We start from the raw sequence: 19,772 nt of genomic DNA on the forward strand, positions 1-19,772 counted from the left end.
CAGCTCAGACTGGCAAATCATAACACAAAGAATTTCTCTTCCATGGGGCACTAGACAGTGGCAATAAAAAAACCCCACTTCGGTATCCAGTGGAGTCGTAGTTTATTACCACAACCCTCCCAAGTCAACCAATGGACACCAGTTTCAAGCATGTATAACTAGTGCAGATCTGCCTTGCTCTCACTGACCTGAGTTTGCTGGTCCTTCTACCTGCCTTGCTAGGCTGCCTACAGGTCCTGAAACATTATTAAAAGAAACGTGATGATCTTTGTGTGTGAGTGTGTGTGCATAGGAGAGTGTGTGTGTGCGTCTCTCTCTCTCTCTCTCTCTCTCTTTGGGTGTAACGGGCCAGCTGTATGGCTGGCGAGCCTGTCCTTCAGCCCCTGAGCCAATGGCAGGCTGCCTTATATAAAAATGAATGTTTTCAGTCTCTCCGGCTTGCATGTACTGTATGTGGAGCAGTGTACAGTGGAAACCCAGGCTGTGCTGTGAGCTCGTCTCTTCACTTTCCCATAGAGAAACACTGACTGGCCACTGAAACACACACACACTCAGGCACACAGAGAGGTAAGTGCCCACCACCCAGCGCCTTTCCCTTCTCAATCCAGGCAGGAGAGGTGCCCTCTCCTCACACTTTCCTTTTTTTATTACTCACTTAACAGCACTGGGGCAGCCCCCAAGGACTCCTCCAGCAGCAGCCGCCGCCGGGAGGGTGGACTTGGAGGAAGGCAGAGACCTTTCCATGTCCTGGGCTGCTGCTGCTGCCACAATTCCCAGTCACTTTTCCTCCCTCGTTGCACCCCAGCCTTCCTTTCAAACTTTGGATGGGGTGGGGGGAGTGGGCTTGCTTCTCTCGCTTCCTTCCCTTCGTTAAAAGGCCAGGCGTGGAAGGCGGGTGGAGGGGGGAAGAGGTGAATTGCAATGCAATGCATAAGGGAAAAAAATACACCGGGGTAGGCCAGCCAGTGCCAGGCTGCGTTTGAACCAGTACCTCTCACCACACAGAGGCAAGAGCAGCAGCAGCAGCAGCAACAACGGAGGACCGGGGCGGGGGGGTGCAAAAAAAGAGGGAGCGAGAAGCTGGAAGAGAGAGGAGGGATAACAACAACAAACCAGCCACACCGGCTGTGCGTTTGTGAGGGGGCTTGACAGGGAAATTGTGGCAGCTAGAAACGAAACTTCGTTCCGGGGGGAGGGGGGAAGTGCGTTGATTTATTTTCGTGGCCAGGTTTCTCTGTGCCACTGAAAAAAAAAAGGGGGGGGGGGGGGGAAGCCAACATCAACCAGGCTCAGTTGCTCGCTTTGAGAGTTGGGAGCTGTATTTTCCGGTAGAGCCATCCGTGCGATGCACTCCTCCTCCTCCTCTAACAACCACCAAAAATGTTGTAATTTACTAGAGAAAAAGTGGGGATAGTGCAAGCCGGGGAGGAAGAAAGAATACAAGGGGGGGGAGGGACGGAGGAGGAGAGAGGCTGTGTCAGGATTTTGCATGAATGTGGGATTATGTTGTGTCAATAAGTTTAAGGTGGAGAGAGAGAGAGGCTGGGGGGAAGGAAGGCCTTGGCTGTTTAAAGTCCTATTTCTGAAGGTAAGTTGTGACATTGGATGGTCGCGATGACAGAAAACTTGGAGATAATTTGCCCCAGGAGGGGGTTGGTGCCTTTAATGGGGGTTACTCAGTCATTAGGAGCCAGATTGGTGTTAAACTGTTATTTGCTGCTGCGATATCGGGTCGCTGGTAAATTACAGAAATCAGACTCTCTTCCCCCCCCCCTCCCGTTTCTCTCTCTTCTTCCTCTCTCTGTTATTTGCAATGTATGAAACTTACATGGCTAGGAAGAGAACCGATCCAGTGTAGGTTTGCAATGGGGGAAGAAGGGAGGAAACAGCATTGCTCCTGGGCTCTGTAAAACGGCAGGTTTGGGTTAGAAATATCTTTTTTACAGCCCGCTGCCGCTGAACGAGGAAGGTAAAATGAAACGATGCAAAAAGAAGCTGAGACAACATGTACGACAGAGAGAGCGAGCGAGCGAGAGGCACCGACAAGCTATTTTTTGCTTTCCTTTTCTGTAGAAAGGGGAAAGAAAATGCCTGGGTCTCTCCCACTCCCTGTGAGCAATGGCTCGCTGCTTGTCTTTTAACTGTGTGAGGGGCAAATTAGCGACTTCTCACGAGAGGATCTTGTTTAAAAGTTTTTAAGAGGTGAGAGTCTGTGTTGGGGGAAAGGCGGGGAGGGGGAGCAGAGCCTTGTGGAAGGTTGGTGGCGAGAAATCAGCCAGGCTGCTGAGGATGGTCACTTGGCCTGGGGCTTTGAAACCATTGCCTGTCCTACTAATGACACGTTCAAGTCCCAGATCTAGGCACGGCAGAGGTGGGGGCCGCTGGCCAGCCCTCCCCAGCCCCACTCCCCGATATTAACACGCTGTGGAGATGGAGCAGGGACAGGAGTCCAGGTCTCCATGTGGCTCTTTGCAGCAGCAGCAGCACCTCCTCCCCGGTGGCAGCGGCAGCAGCGGGATCAGCGCCCGGGCCCGCGGGGAGGAGGAGGGGAACAGCAGCAGGGAGGTGTTTTTTTGCCAGTCTGATTCACCAAATCTCGTTGGGGAGGGAAGGCTGCAGGGTGGGGGGGGGGGGGAAGCCTCCCCGTCGCCCCCTATTCCCCCCTTTCTCCGTCCCCTCCTGAAAGGTGTTGTGCAGACTTTTCCCCCTGGGAGGGTGAGATTTGTGCATTACATTATTGCTCCTCTCCTCCCCCCCAAAGCAAGATGGACTCTCTTCTCTCTCTCTTTCTCTCCCCCCTCTCCCTGTGTCTTGTCAGCCTTTAAGATCGACATTTTGTAACTAAGATGCAAACTTGATGGTGACCAGGAGGCAAAAGGGAAAGCCGGGGGTCAGTCTCGCCTCTCTCCATATTTAATACCTTCCCTTTCACCCCACCCCAGAGCCCGGATTCCGGTGGCCCTACACTTCGCACAGGGGGTGGCGGTGGTGGTTTGCAAATGCATTTCCCCACGCGCTGTCTGGATTCAGGTCTCTCTAATCTCCGTATGGATTGCGAGGGTGGAGGGGCTTGTTTGGCGTTTTCAGGACTCTCCAGACCTGGAAAAGGGGAATGGGCATTACCTGGAACTGTGCTACAACGTTACAGGCGCCTCTCCTCCTCCCTCTGTGTACATCTAGTACCTGAAATCCGGGCTTGTTGATTTCCTAATATTATTACTACGTCGCTGAATTTACCACGCTGGGGATTGAGCCAGGGCACTTGTGTAAATCGTGTGGGTTTTATTGTGGCTTATTTTTTTGTGATCAACTTTCTGCCTTTTATTTGGATGCGGCGCATATTTTCATGGGGAGAGCGAGCAAGAAAATAACCCACCCCGCTGATGCACACTCAGATGATTTGTTCCACTTGCCCAGTCCCAATGCCCTTTAAAGACATGGTGCATCTTTTGTTTGCTGTTTAAGGGTTCCTGTGACTGTCAACCTGCTTCCCGTTTTAAGGAGAACTTAGAGGCGGGGGGAGGGGTGTGTGAGGAGGAAGCAAGTTTCAAGTTTTGGGAATTTCTCCTCTTGTTGGCGTTGTGGCGAGTTGCAATACTGTAAAATCATGGTGTACTGATGATGTGCCTGTATTTGATACTTTATAGGTCACTATCACATGACAAAGGCTCGGAGACAGCTTCATCTTCCTCTCTCTGTTATTTCCATTTGCCTTCCTGGGTAAGTATGTAAACTGTTCACCCAGGGAAAAAGTGTAATTGTTGTTAATGAGATCCAGCCTATCTCCCTGTTCCTTTTCATGGGGAAGATGGTAGTTCAGGATTTAGCAACCCAGAAAACATGTTTTCTCTTGGGTCCTCACAGGAACTGTCATATTACAAAGTTTGTATTTTAGCACTGCAAAAGGGATGGGTTTCACCAACATGTAAATTAGAAAGCTCTCAGTTTTGAGATCTTATTAGGTCACTTATGAAAGAAAAGCCCTTGCCTTTGAAAGAACAGTTTAATTATGGGAAAAGTTTTAAAACAATGATTGGTTTTAAGTGCAACACTGTGAGTTAAAAAGTTATTAGCCATAAACAGACTGTATAACTTGAAGCTAGGAATAGGGATGGAAAAATATGAAGGGATATATATATTTAAGAAATCCATGAAGTGTCTGTTAGGAGTTGGGGGAAAGTTGTAATGCTAGGTTGACAGGAGTTAACTTAGTTTTAACATGCAAATCCCACTTTCCTGGTAATTCTAGTGCTTTCTGTATCTTTTACTATTTCTCTTCCTGAGATTGGTTAATATAGGTAGCTACTGAATTTGAAAGACAAATTTTAGTGATTAAATTGCTAATATTCCAAAGTACTTTTAGGTACTACCGCATGTTTGTTTGTTTATTTTTGGAAGAGTTTTATACTGTTGAACCAATGTAATTGTTTCAGAGATTCGAGCAATGCAGGCCAAATAAAGAGCTGGTATAAGTGCGTGTAACTCAAGTGGTGTTGGTGCAGTTGAACCTAGCCCCAGTGGTCTGATTTTGGCCACTGATGATGGAAAAACAGCAATATTGCAAATATTGAGAATATATAGTTTAAAAAACCCATATATTTAGGGGATGAGATTTGTTCTCATAAAAAGCTCATAAATAACACAGTCTTGATCTTCAGCAGTCCCTGTATGGCAAACATGTGGTATGTGGTGATTTCAAATAGGCAAAGGAGGCTGTTGAGAGTAGTTGTTCTTATGGAATCTTTTGTAATGGGTGTAGCCACAATACTAACTATTGGTATACTTGTAGCAGAGAGACTGCGTCCCATGACTTGTCAGAATGTTGGAGGGAGGTGGATTCTGTCACCAAGTTAACACCTAAATTCCAATATTCAGTCTGTATGGGCAGGCAGACGGTTGGAATATATATGTGCCTTTCATCCTTTGACATATACTATAATGGCAAAAGAAACTGAATGCAAAATAAACCAATTAAAATTGTATTGCAAGAACATTTGCATTGGAAAAATATAGCTTTCAAAAACTGCTAGCCAGACTTTATAATCTTATTCACAAGAATTGCATTTTCTGCAGAATAATTGATGCAACAGTCTTTACAAAGTGAAATCGTAGTACAAAAATTCTAAATCTTATAGCTAGGACTCCGACTATGTGTTCAGATTGGAGCAGCATACATTGACTTCTGAAAAAAAAAAAAAGTTCCATGCATACACTTGAAATCAAATTAGAATTCTGGACCGACAAAAGGTTTTATTTGGTGTATTGGTGTAGGATTTTTGAGAAGAATAGAACTTTGAGAGCTTGCATCATAACTGATAAATGGTCCTGGCATGACTAAAATACTATCCTCAGACCTTGCACTTAATATATTAGCTTACAATACAATATGAAGATGTATGGGTGCATAGAATTCTTTTCCATAAGTGTTGGGCTGATTGTGTTCTCCATACAGCTCTACAAGATAGTTGAATTCTACTTATACTTACAGAGTCAGTGTAAACGCAGCTCCAAATAGCATTGAAATGGTATTTACAAATTACGAAGCAGAGAAATGGTAAAATATTGTATTGAGGAGAAGGGATACTTGAAGCTTTAAAAGAAGCACTAAAATAATTTTTGTGGAATTGAAAGAGTAATATAAAATGTATCTAGTTAACAGCAGAATGGAGATTTTCTCAAGTTTAGCTATTACCAGATATTTTCATTACTTTTGGGAATTCTTTTGTTTGATGAAAGTTATGATCACATGATTTTAGGAGATATAATGACCATATAATTTAAACTGAATTTAGTAAAAAAAATTCCATATAAATCCCAATATAGTATAGAGCCAGAGTTTGATCTGTTATAAACTAATCTATAATAATCACAATGAAGTCACTTGTTGAGTGCAGGGGTGGAGGGTTGTTTCCTACAGGATTTATATGCAGAATAGACCTGCCATGCGCAAGTTTCAGACACTGGCTTATAATCTGAAATGGTGGGTATATCATCAACATATACAACTTGTCTGAGTTACTAGAGCAAAATAGTAAAAAGGTTTCAAGTAAATACACAATTCAAAATAATGTAAAATGTTCTTTGGTGCTTTTGATAAGCACAAAATGTTTTACTGACTGGCCCATTAATGCCTGACAAACCTAACACCTGTGTCACAAACCTACTGCAAGCTTATTGACATCAGTGGACGTTACCTTCAGCAAAAGGCCTGTAAGAGACAGTGATGCAAATTTGAGTATAGATATCTTCCTGTCCAAGGTGAGGAAGAAAGCCCTAATGCCTCTTAGTTGTTGTTTGAATAATTTAAGATATTAAATGTCAGTTTTCCACATTCAATATCAGTGATGATATGCATTTTTATACCGAACATTTTTTTCTTTCATCCCAAAGGATCTCAAAGCACTTAACAACCTATGACCTCCAACCCAGCAGATCATATAAATAATTTTAAGCAAATGAGTGGTCCCATTGAAGCTGCTCATCTGGTTAGTATTATTCCCATGCCTAGGTGATAGCTGGATAGGAGGCCTAAATACTATACTTACAACAACACTAAAACATCACCAACAAGGAGTGAAAAATGACAGTCCTCTTGCATACCACACATGATGTAACAATGTGCAGAAAGAAATTTTTGGCCTAGATCATTGGGGTAAATCTTTCTTTTATGTAATGTGCAAAAGGAGGATCAATACACAAAAAGTAGCTAAATCTTCTGTTTTCCTTTTTATGATAGATTTATTTGTGCAGAGTAATTAGATACATGGTGTGTATAGGTTGTTTATGCATTAGTTCACCCAGCACCTGTGAGGCAAACCATGGCATTTGTTTTAGGAATGTAAAATGCTGTTTAATCAGTTAACTGGTTAAACATTGCGTATAACTTGTTAACCGATTAAGCAGGATCCCACGGGGTGGGGAGCATTCACTGGTTAACCAGTTACCAGTTAGTATCACCCAGAAAGTATTACCCATTCACACCCCTAATCTGTTTCATAGGGTATAGCATCCATAGTATGCAAGATTTCATGTATATTCAAAAGAGTTTTAGAGCAGAAGGATGGCATAGATTAGGCCCTGGAATAGGATTTAGGAGATCTGGGTTCAGTTTTTGCCTCTGCCGCAGACTACCTGAGTGACATAGGACCAGTGATTAAGTTCAGAAAGTTTCAAAAATGGCCACTAGTTTTGCCTGACTTACTTTTTCAATGTGCTGCCTTGGTCTGAGCAGCCACAGTTCCAGCTGAAGTCAGGGGGAGCTACAAGTGTTCAGACTGAGTCACCCTGAACTGGAGACTGCTTTTGAAAAGGGAGGCTCTTATCTCCCTCTGCTTCACTCTTCCATCTATACAACTGAGATTAATAATATTTCTTTGCTGTAGGAGTGTCGGAACATTAAACCCATTCATATTTGCGGGATACCACGGTAATGTGGGCAACAGAAGTATCTATGTAGATACGTAATGCACATACTCTAGCTCACTTTTTTGTACTGTTATATGTTTCATCTCTAGGACTGTAAAAAATCAGTTAATTAGGTGTAACTGCTGCAAATCTTAGCAGTTACATGGTTACACACTGCGAGCTCTGCAATATAAGCTTTATAGTGCAGGGCGGCAGCTGGCTTCCCGGGAGTGGGGCTGGGAGCCATTGGGTAACCATTACGGTAACCAATAAGCTCATGGTTATTGGTTAACCGTTTCAATGGTCAGGGCTCGACAAATAATACAATCTACTTGCCCGTGGCGAGTAGATTGTAACCCAGAAGAGCCGGGTTCGGGCGATCTGCGCATGTGCAGATCACCGGAAAGCGCGACTGGCGAGCGGGGCTTGCCGCAGTTCGGCGAGCCCTGTTGATGGTTATACTGATACATCCCTAGTTTCATCTACTATATATTTGAGAGAGTTTGCCTGGGAGAGATTCATGCTTCGTCCCTATTCCTAATTTGAGGCATTCCAGCTCTGGGAGGAAGGAGGGCAGGGGCAGAGTTCGAATCAGGCGATTCGTGGTGCTCAAAAAGTGCTGGGAGGGAGGAGGAGTGGGAAGTAGGAGGCTCTAATGCCCCCGTGTGTGAGAGGTGTGTAGGATAGTGGGGCAGACGGGGCAGTCAGCAGGCCGCAGGTGGAAACCAGTTGCCATCACTGATTTAAATGAATCACATACATTTTCATTTTATTTTCTAAAAAACCAAAAATGTACTTGACTTAACGACCCAAGCAACACTAGGTACATCTTCTAGAAATTACATAAATGGTATTATCTAAATAGCTTTTATATTTTCTTGTTACTTTTATAGGCTACTTTGATTTTAATACTTGAACTATATGTATTAAAATTACCTTTAGGAAGTGTTATTTAGTTAGCTAGTTTTGTCTTTTTTGAACCCATTTTTAAAATTTATTATATGAAAATGTTACTGGTTCAGATCCTTATTTGTAGGACCACAATGACAACCGGTTCTGTTAGCTACGTTGATGGTCTCAGTTCTGTTGCTAGTGAACATTTGTCAATTTCACAAAAAAAGACGGCTACAGCTGCCATTCTCCTCTGTAGTTTCAGAAGAGCCCAGGACTGAATGAGCATAAAGATGAAGTTAATTTTAGGAGTGAGCTACCAAGTCTCTGTTGAATCACATTGGTGAGGCCATGTGGGGACGTTTGCACTAACAGTGCTATTCTTGTTCTAAAAATAAATAATAACAATAAGAATTAGCAGTGAGAGGTCCTGATTCAGAAAAGCACTTAAACATGTGCTTCCAGCAAAATACTTGAACCACGCTAGAGTCATAAATCTCAGAAGGGGGTCAACATTATTATCCCCATTTTGCAGATGAGACACCAAGAAATAGAGAGATGAAATGGCTTATGCAAGGTGGGGGCAGATCCAGGAATAGAATGCAGATCTTATCCCCAGCCTAGTGCCCTTTTCCCTGGAACATGCTGCCTCCAAAATCCTGATTCAGGTAGTTGCTTAAGCAGGTGCCCTGAGCATGTTAGATGTCCAATTGCCTTCAGTGGGACTGCCTGTATGCTTAAAGTTAGGCAACATAAACATCTTTATGAATTGTGGATTTGAATTTACAGGACTCCAGCTGTGTCAATTTGCTCTCTTGCTAGTGTTCAGTAGTATCCACTTAAAGGTACTAGCTTAAAAACACTTTTTGCAACTAATACTCAGCTGTTACTTTTTCATGATAGTCAGATTTATAGACAGGGGCTTCTAAATATCCAGCAATTTATTAACCTGAGGCTTTTGTCTTTTCTATTAAGTTCATCAGGATTTAACCAACAGTGGATAATTTTTCACTTCCCAGCATCAAGTTTTACAAATAAGATGTTGCCTTGTAGGCATGTGGTAGTACTGTAAAGGAAACAATGTACTAACACTCACCTTCCCCCACACTGAAATTATTTTAAGATTTATAATTCATCTAAAAGTCGGTATTAACTTAGATATAAAACGTAGAACTTTCTGAAGCAGCTACTTTGGCTATATGACCATATTTTGGTAAATGACAGTGTCCTATCAATTTGAACTTTTACTTCTGAGCTCAGTAAACATATTTCAGTGTATCAGATTATTCAGATTTGCTGATTACTGTTTCTTGACTGAGAATATATTAGCTTTGATTTCAAATATACTTGAACCTCTTTTAATCTGGCAATTTTGGAAAACAGAGAATGCTGGATGAAAGGTTTTGCCAGGCCAAGGAGGGAGCTGAGGGGTCTAGGCATGAGAGACATGAGGCTAGGGCACTTACTTGGTGCCCTGCTCCCTTGGACACATGTGGCTCTGTGCCACTCCCAGATACCGCTCCCCCCGCTACCCTCCCACCACTGTGGGAGTTGGGAGTGGTGGGGAAAAGCTGCAGGGGAAGTGCACTGCTGTGTTGCTGCTTCCCCAGCTCTGGGAGAGGGCGAGCAGTGGCATGCAGAGCTGCTTCCTCCATACTCAGATTAGGAACAAGGAGTATGGAAGTTTGAGTGTAAAAATTCTCTTTTGAGAAAGTGGAAATACTCTACTAAATGCTCAGGTGTAGAGCTATTTGTAGTGCGGGCTTTGATAGTGGTGCTTTATTATTTTTAATATTTACACGGTCACGTAAGAGAGTAATCAAGAAAGAAAAAAATGTTTTTCATAGAGAAAGCAGAAGGGTTGGAAGGTCTTTCTCTGGCACAGATATGCATAATGTAAAAGCAAGTCCATTCAATTTTTTTTTTTTTTTTTTAATGAATAGGAAATTTCAACAATTCAGCATGTGAAACTGTACTGGTTTTAGGTACTTCTAACTTAAAATTTTTAATGCAAAGAAAGCTACTGAATTTTTTGAGATTAGACTCAGGATATTAGTTGCTTAGGAAACACAGATTTTTATTATAATAAGATGACTTTCTCACTACAATTTTGGTGGAAGAGCTTTTATAAGTAATGTAGTTCTCCATAGGTGCAAAAATTACTTTGAAAATATGAAGTAGCACGCCACTGGTCTGTAATATAACTAAGGGCCGTAACAATCAGGGGCCTTTTTCAACACAATGTATATTCAGTGGACTTCCAGGAGACAGGATCTGTGGATCTTAATTCAGATTTGAAAGACCAAAAATATATGTCTGTCTTTGCTGTGGATCTCACTCTCACCAAGCTTTGGCTCCCCCTTCCCTCACTGGTTTGCAAGTTAATGGGAAGGTTCATTTCCTCCAATGCCTGTTTTTCTGCAAAGTAGTAAATACGATAGGCTGCGTCAGATTCTGCTCTGAGGTTTGCCTTTATAAATTCAGAGTAACTCCAGTTCACTGTAGTGGAGTTACTCTGTGTATGTACAGGTGTAAGTGAAGCCTTCACGTCACCCAGTATGCCTGAAAGTGTGCATAATAAGGGATTCATCCTGGTTCCATTTAGGGACGTTAAATTTAGTTTAATCAGCTAATTGGCTAGTCGATGGAACTAGTCAGTAAGCGAGGGAGCCACAGCGGGATTAGCTCCCAGCCCCGGGAGCTAACCCTGCTGTGGGTCTGCTTTTAAATGTATTAAGAGCCAATAGGCTCTTAATACATTTAAAAGGCTGGTGCGCAGTGCTGGGAACCTGGCACATGCCAGGAGAGCTGATTCCCAGCTCCTGCCGTCCGTCGCTGTGCTTCTGCTTTTAAATATATTAAGAGCCCACTACCCTCTTGCCTCCCGTGCCCCCCCCCCCCATGGAGACAGTACTGGGGGCACCAGCATTTAAGCCGGCTCTCCTCAGCACTGGTGCCTGCTCCTCTCCCCCGCTTGCTGCCTCTATGAAAATTTTATTATAATAAGATGAAGCAGCAAAGGGGGGGAGGAGCAGCAAGGGGAAGAAACAACTATCCAATAAGATTATGCTTATTGGATAGTCAACTAGCTGCTTACATCCCTAGTTCCATTGAATTTGGTGGGAGCAAGATCAGACTCTAATTAGAGCAGTATCAGGCCCTTCTAATGTCAGTGACAGCAGAATAGTATACAAATGAAGGAAGACCCGAGGCCTTTTCAGTCTTTGCACTGTAATATTTTCAATGAGCTCCACCAAGACCTTTCAGACTGCTTTGACACGGGTCTCATTATGTGTGTCCCACAGTCAATCAGGAATTATTCAAGACTACTAGCAAAAGTTCTGGAAACTCAGTAATACAGATCACATGATAATAGTTAGGATTATACTTCTTGCAGAGGAAAAGTCGTCTTTCTCCAGCCAGTGTTCTTTTTATTGGATTTTTATGGTTAAAGCAATACATGTGAGGATGTCATCACAAGAGATTTGGAGGTGAACTTGGGGTAGAGAAGAAACAGGGTGGCTAGAACTTTCTCCTACACCAGCTTAAATCCGGAGCAACTCAAACGAAGTTGTTAGAGTTAAACCGATGTAAGAGTCTGATCCAAAACCTGACAGCAAAAGCCCCAAAAGGAAGTTTTTTGCCAGGCTGCTGAAAATATATTGTAGAGTTTAGCTAGGTTTGATTTGGTTTCTACAGATGGTCTTTGGACTATAGCAGCCAAGCAACAAAATACATGATAGTGCTTTTTGAGAGAGAGGAGAGAGAAATTGATTGATTGATTTTTGGCTTTACTGTCATTAGAGAAGACTAGGGCTTAATTCTGCAACTGGATCCATGCAGTTGTTTCTTCATAGAGCCACAATGACTTCAGTGGGGCTCCATGTGAGCATAAGAATTCACCCATAAGCATTTTATTGCATGATTGGGTTCCTAAAATTATTAGAAGCCTCTAATTTTCCTCAGAGGAAGCAGCACATTCCTTTGCTTCGCATTATTATTAATTATCACGTATATTACAATAATGCCCAAAAGGCCCAATCTGGGTCATGGGCCCATTATGCTGGAAATGCACAAACCCATACTAAGAGACACTGCAAAGCCTGAAGAGTTGACAATCTAAGATGACATGAAGAGAGGGGAAAGAGACAGAGAGTTCAAATATGTAGATTCCTGTGACTGAGATGATATTCTCCCATTTTATGTTTTCCAGTGTATTTGTTGATGAAGTATATAGCACACACATTATGATTTCTTGCAGTAAAACATACTACCCTAATTTGACCTTGGTCATAACAAGAAGGATCTTCTCTGTGCCGAACTATCATTTATGTCTTGTTTAAACTACATTACCGGTAATGCTTCCCTAACAGACAGATACATTTGTAAGTTTAAGAAAACCATTATGCTTCCAAGATTTGGTATTTGAGTTTCAATACTCATCAAAAAATCTTGTACAGACCTTCCATGTAGATTTCCAATACTTGTTATTAAAGAAAAATGTTATTGCCATTATAGTTCAGAGCAAAACCAGCTTTGAAAAATCTTAGATATCCTTGATATCTAAAGCTAGGGCCATACCACAACCAAAGGTTGGCTTAAAGTATGCAATTCCATAGAAAATGTAGCTGGAGTCAACATACCTTAAGCCGAGCTTCGGCACCATCCTCATAGCAAGAGGTCAAAGGGAGAAATGCTCCTTTCAACTTCCCTTATTCTTCATGAGGACTAGGGGTTCCAGCATTGACAAGGGCACCATCAGCTTTAATAGACCCACTAAATCGAACTCAGGAAGATCGACTATTGCAGCACAGCGTCAATCTTCCAGAAAGTGAAGGCGTGGCCTATGTGAGGTAAACTTCTGGTAAATCAGAAATAGATTTATGTATGGGGGAAGAAATATTATCACACCCACCTTTCTTTAGCATTTCTTACTCTTTACAAATGGCATCTTCATGCCTTAATTTCCAGTTGACTAACACTGATTTTATGCAATATGGAAAATGATATACATGGCTCAAATCACACCAGTCAGTGGGCATTCCATGTGCCACACCTGCAAGATCAGAGCATAAATTTAACTTGAAACAGTCTGTAAAATAGATTTTAAAAAATGTAGAATTCCTTTATTTGGTTTGTGTGGGATATTATTTCTGTACATCATGTTAAATATCACCACTGAATATTTTAAAATAAGTGTGCAAAACTGCAGCATGATCAAATACTGATTATGAAGCTGGTGTACACATAAATATGCAAATTAAAATAGCATAATTAATTTCCAGCTCCATTAAAAGAAACAGAGGCATGGAGTAGGGGAGACAGAGGAGGAATTCAATGTCTGAAAAATAGATAGCGCCAGAACTGGTAGTGAAGTGGGTTGTGCAAGTATCTATTCAAAATGTAGTTTTCTGGTACTATTGAGAAGAATTTTCTTAATGCATAAATAATAACAATAAGTTCCAAAATCATGCAGTTAAGCAGGTTAGACTAAATAGAGACAGATACTTTTTCAGCTAGAAATATGGGAAGTAGTTTTAAATTTTGTTTATTGGTATATAAAAGATTAGCAAGAGGAGGTAAAATATGATGGGCTAAATGCTGTCCTTGGAAGTATGTGTGGAACTGCCATTGACTAGAAAGAAAATGTCATATGTGCATTTGGGGGCAAAATTTTGCTTTAAGAGTTTGAATGCAAATTTGGTAACACACCCATACTTGCTGTAAAGCCATTCATTGTTTGTGCCTGTTGCCAAATTACAATACTGCTTTATTCTAAGCCAGTATACAAAGTACTCCATGTTGTTACGCTGCACTCAGTGTTGTGACCAAGCAACTGCAAGGTATGTGAGATGAATTGTACAGTCAAAAGGTGAACTATATGGCAAGGCTAAGATTTTCAAAACTGGCAGTGATTTGGACACTCAGTTTCCATTCAGATGAATTAGATGAGCATCCAAAGTCCTTTGGCAGTGTTTAAAATCATGGCCAAAATGTTTAACTTTTAGAAATGACTATTTTGCCTGTTTGCAGGAATAGTCCTGTGTCCCCTTTAAAAAAATCTTTCTACAATTGTCTGATATTGGTCAGTAACAAAAACCTGATCTTTCCTAAGTTGTTGGAGAAAGGCCACTGATCACGTTCAGTACAATCTTATAATGTAATTGTTAAGCATCCAGTTTCCATGTACTGTGTGGAATTTGGGCCAGACTGACTCAGAAAAAAGAGGCAGCTCAGAAGGCCTGGCCTTATCAGACATTTCACTAGTTATGAGAAGGGATTTCATGTAAAGAATTGTGATTAGCAGATAGCTCTGGCCAATAGCCAAGTGGCTAGTTTAACTGGGGAGAAATCCCTTGCCTGATGGATCTGTAGAGTAGCACTTTGGTATATGCTGTAGCTTTCCCACTAGTGTGGTCAGACAGAGAGACTACAAAACAAAGCTGTCAGCAGACTAGGTGTCATCAGGGTCAGACACACCCTGTCCCACTGATAGGTGGAGACATGGGATGTACATGTGTGTCCACCCCCCATTAAGGAATGCAAAGTTCCACATTTGGTTTGTAGGCTGTGAAATGTAGTGCTCGTACAATTACACAAAATGTTTATATTTTAGATGGCTTTTTTGAAGTAGCAGTTATCCATTTATAGGTGTATTCTAGCTCTTCCTCCTAAAACATAGGTTTTGTGATCTTGTCACATAATCCAGTTTTTCCATATTCTGTCCTAATCAGTGAAGTTGATATTCAAAATCTTAATAGTTATGGTGACTTTTGTATGCCCAAATATCTCTAGATAAGATTAAAGGCATACATAGAAATTAAGTGCAACTCTGAAATAGAGGTCAAAATTATTTTGTAAAGCATGAGTATTTGGAATAAGAAAATCTTTCTGAAAAAAGTATAAATCGGGGTCATCTAAAAAACAGATGGGAGAATTACTCAATATTATCTACTCTTTTTCCTAGGAGAGCAGGCCTAAATAACAGGAATTGGTCACAATGAAGCGATCACCATTCTCATTTTAATACATATTTGAAACTAGTGCAGTCATTTATGGGATTTGGCGAAAGCCAGATATTTGGGTAGCTTATTATTTCTTACTGAAGCTGCAGGTTAGAGAGACACTCTGTGAAAACCTCTTTAAAAATAGCACTTGTTTAATATGAATATTTTGAGCAGACTACTGATGTGGCCAATTTTCATGTAACTTCAGGTAGTTTAACTATTCTTAACTGGTATTTTTTTTAAATGTAAAATATTTTGGATATTTTCCTCAAGAGCTCCTATGGTCTGAGTTGTGCCTCTGTGTTTGGATCGAGATTTTCAAGAGTGATTGGTGATTTTTGGGTTCCCAAACTGAGAGACCCAAAAAGGGTCTGCTATTCAGAAAGTACTTATCTGATTTTTCAAAGGATGGTGCTATGTAATGTGTTTCATATTGGATATGCAGAAACATTGCCACTTATTCACTAGTCATATTTGAAAATATGTACTAAAACTTTTTTTTTTAATCGCTCTCATAGTCTTTGGGCTGAACACAGACTTGGTACAACTCTGTCAGCCATAACTGCACAATGCAAAGACAGAATTTGGCCTTTTGTTTATCATGAAAGCAGTGGCTAAGCCAGCTAGGAGCAGTGCATGTTTGATAGCATGTAGTTAGATTCATGGAAGTTAGGTCCATCAATGGCTATTAGTCAGGATGGGAAGGAATGGTGTCCCCAGTCTCTGTTTCTCTGGAGGTAGGTGACGGGACGGATCACGTGAGAATTACCTGTTGTGTTTCCTCCCTCTGGGGCATCTGGTATTGGCCATTGTCAGCAGACAGGATACTGGGCTAGATGGACCGTTGGTCTGACCCAGTATGGCCGATCTTATGCTCTTATGTAGTTGGAAGAACTTTTATCCATTTTTATGTTTTATGGCTACAGATAAAACTCGCTGTTTCCCTTCTCTTTGATGTATGTGATGATTTTCCTAACTTGTTGAAAATACCTCCCCAATAGTCCAACACTGCTCTTAATATATCCTTATGTATGGGCACTTATAGAAAATCTTATCCTCATTATCAAATGACATAATCTCGTAACAGGAAAGACTCCACAGTGAGTCGGATCATGCTCTTGCTGAAGCCCGTGACAATATTGCCATTGACTTGGTGGATATAGATGTCGGTTTAGAAGATATATCTTCATGAATCTTTCCTAGGCCTCAGCTACAATTAAAAGTTTTACCAGTATAATTATATTGGTTGGGGGGGACGATGGGGGTTAGATAGTTATACCAGTAAAAGCCTTAGTGCACATACAGTGATACCAGTGAAAAGGTTCCTTGCATCCATACAGCTTATTCAGCTTCTCAAACCAGAATAAACTGTACTAGTATAAGCACTTGTATATGGGTGTAAGTGTGTCTACGCTAATTGGGCATTGCCACTTTAACTATACAGTGTATCAGGTAAATTCAAATAAAGCTAGATTAATGAGTTAAAGATAATACTTGCATGTTCCAAGCTAAAGAAAGTGTCACCCCTCTGAAGGACAGTGACTTAGGCTTTTTAGATCTATTCTGCAGACAAAGCAGCCCTTAACAAAGTTCTGTGTGTTCTTACAGCAGCCTACCTGTTTGGTACAAAAGACCCGGGCAATCATCTGGGTTCTGCCACTGACTTGCTTTGTGACCTTGGGCAAATCACTTTGGGCTAGATCCATGAAGGAACTTAGGTGCCCAACAGCCTCTTGTGGTGCCTCAATCCAACATTTAAGTGCCACGGACATTCTCAAAAGCACTGCTCAGCTGGTGCTTAACCCTGCAGGCATCAACTTTTCCCCTGAGAGACATGCAAAGACAGCTAAATCCTGATTCCACCCCACAGCTAATGAGCTGCTCAGAGCTCTAGCTAATATCTAAGTGCAGTGAGATTCTCAGACTTGGCTTTTTCCTATCTCTCCACCTGTGGCACCCAATCTGGGAAAAAACCACATCCCTGAGCAATGTAGTTATACAGATTCTTAACTCCACCCTTCCCCTGTGTAGATAGCACTGTGTTGGCATAAGAGCTTCCCCCACTGACATAACTGCCTCTTGTCAAGATGGAGTTAAGTTAATGGGAGAGCTTTCTCTCATTGGTTTAGAGCAATGGTCCCCAAACTATGGGGCTTACTTCTCTGGGCATGGAAGAATCATAAAATACTAGAACTAGAAGGGACCTTGACAGGTCATCAAGTCCAGTCCCCTGCCCTCATGGGGACTGATCTGGGGTGGGGTGTGAGGGGAGACATGATATGGGGTTTGGACCAGACCGGGGTTGAGGGGAGAGAGCACCATGCTTCCAGTCCTACTCCATCACCAGACTAGCTCTGCTCCTCCCCTATTGTCTTAGGCTACGTCTAGTCTGCAAGATTCTTTCAGAAGAAGCTTTTCCTGAAGAGATCTTCTGGAAAAACTTTTTTTTCAAAAGAGAGCGTCTACACAGCAAAAGCACAACGAAAAAGCGATCTGCTTTTTCGAAAGATAGTGTCCACATTGATTGGGTGCTATCTTGCATTTCAGCTGTGATTACCATGTATGGAGTGGCCTCTTCTTTCGAAAAAACACTCTCTTCTGCATCTAGACGCACCTTTTTCCAAAAAAGCTTTTTCGGAAAAAGTCATCTTCCTCTTAGAATGAGGTTTACCGCTGTCGGAAGAAACCCTCTGTTCTTTCAACTTTCTGTTGAAAGAACACAATAGCAGTGTGGACCTAAGTGTAGTTTTTCCGGGAAAATGGCTGTTTTTCCAGAAAAACTCTGCAGTGTAGACATACCCTTAGAGTGTCATGACGAGATGTGCTAATTTGCAGTTTTGTAACATAGACCTGCCCTAATTCTCAGTTTCACTATTGCTAAAGCAAGGGCAGTCAACCCTACTTTGTAAAGCCTTTTGTAACCTATGTTGGAAATCTTTTTGCTGTAGAGCTGGTCATAAAGTTTGAAATTGCCCCTCCCCGCCTCCCCAAAAGATTTTACTCATTTTTAACTCTGTTTCATCTAGTGAAAACACTTAGTATTAATATTATTACTACCAGTTGCTGTTTGGCATACTCAGCACATGAACCTATTCAGTTTTGGTTTAATGTGCTTGCAGATGACCTGTAAGAGTTGGAGAAAACATTCTTTTCAGTTCCCTGGAAAGCTTGAATTTGGCTAGATTGATTTGTGGCTTTCTGTCCTGTCATAGAAAGGAAATGAATCTCTCTCTAAACCAACATGATATTTAGGATACATCTGAATACATACAAACTAGGAAAGGCTTTCACATTATACAAACCAAAGCAGCGGAAATCCTATTTTGTCAAACAGGGAAAATGTATTATAAGTAACAACACTTAGTGCTTTAATTGTGAACTTTACAGATATTAACTTTTGAATCCTTACAACATGCACACGTGAGAGTTATTCTCATCTCTATTTGACAGATGGAGAAATAGACCCAAGGTGAGGCCAAACATTGAATAGCGGTGTCAAACGGTACTCCTGAAATTCCTGACTTTTCAACCTAGTTTAGTCCACTAAACAATGCTGTCTCATTGGTGTTGTAAATGAAGTACTGTATATGCAAACTCCTTGGCTATGTCTAGACTGGCATGATTTTCCGCAAATGCTTTTAACGGAAAAGTTTTCCATTAAAAGCATTTGCGGAAAAGAGCGTCTAGATTGGCATGGACGCTTTTCCGCAAAAGCACTTTTTGCGGAAAAGCGTCCGTACCAATCTAGATGCGCTTTTCCGCAAAAAAAAGTCCCGATCGCCAGTTTCGCGATCGAGGCTTTTTTTCACAAAACAAATCTGAGCTGTCTACACTGGCCCTTTTGGGCGAAAGGACTTTTGCCCGAACGGGAGTAGCATAGTATTTCCGCAAGAAGCACTGATTTCAGACAGTAGGAAGTCAGTTCTTGCGGAAATTCAAGCGGCCAGTGTAGACAGCTAGCAAGTTTTTCCGCCAAAGCAGCTGCTTTTGCGGAAAAACTTGCCAGTCTAGACACAGCCTTAGTGTCTGGAAGAGAACTGTTCCCTAACTAATAGGCAATATGTATGTATTTAATCAGTGATGACATTTCTCAAAATCATTCAGGGTATGTCTACACTACAAAGTTAGTTCGAACTAACGGACGTTAGTTCGAACTAACTTTCATAGGTGCTACACTAGCGCTCCGCTAGTTAGAATTTAATTCGAACTAACGGAGCACTTAGTTCGAACTAGGTAATCCTCATTCCACGAGGATTAAGCCTAGTTTGAACTAGCTAGTTCGAATTAAGGGATGTGTAGCCCCTTAATTCGAACTAGTGGGAGGCTAGCCCTCCCCAGGTTTCTCTGGTGGCCACTCTGGCCAACACCAGGGAAACTCGTCTGTCCCCCTCCCGGCCCCGGACCCCTTAAAGAGGCACGGGCTGGCTACGATGCCCATGCCAGGTGCAAGCCTGCCAGCACCCAGCCAGC

The 19,772-nt window shown here is 41.9% G+C and overlaps 1 protein-coding gene across 13 annotated transcripts in view; it reads left to right on the forward strand.

Moving 5' to 3' along the window:
* The first annotated feature begins 419 nt into the window (after positions 1–419).
* Positions 420–19,772, forward strand: part of BBX (BBX high mobility group box domain containing) — a 189,098-nt gene continuing 169,745 nt past the window's right edge. For 7 of the 13 annotated variants that reach the window (XM_075908083.1, XM_075908117.1, XM_075908164.1 and 4 more), the window contains exons 1-2: positions 420–567; positions 3,648–3,720. The gene's annotated coding sequence lies outside the window, so the exon portion shown is untranslated. Of the gene's footprint in view, positions 568–1,257; positions 1,589–1,793; positions 2,203–3,647; positions 3,721–19,772 lie in introns of those variants that run through there. The other 6 variants (XM_075908095.1, XM_075908102.1, XM_075908142.1 and 3 more) reach the window with 2 other exon arrangements.

This window comes from Pelodiscus sinensis, chromosome 1, assembly GCF_049634645.1.
Source record: "Pelodiscus sinensis isolate JC-2024 chromosome 1, ASM4963464v1, whole genome shotgun sequence".
NCBI classification, from domain to species: Eukaryota; Metazoa; Chordata; order Testudines; family Trionychidae; genus Pelodiscus; species Pelodiscus sinensis.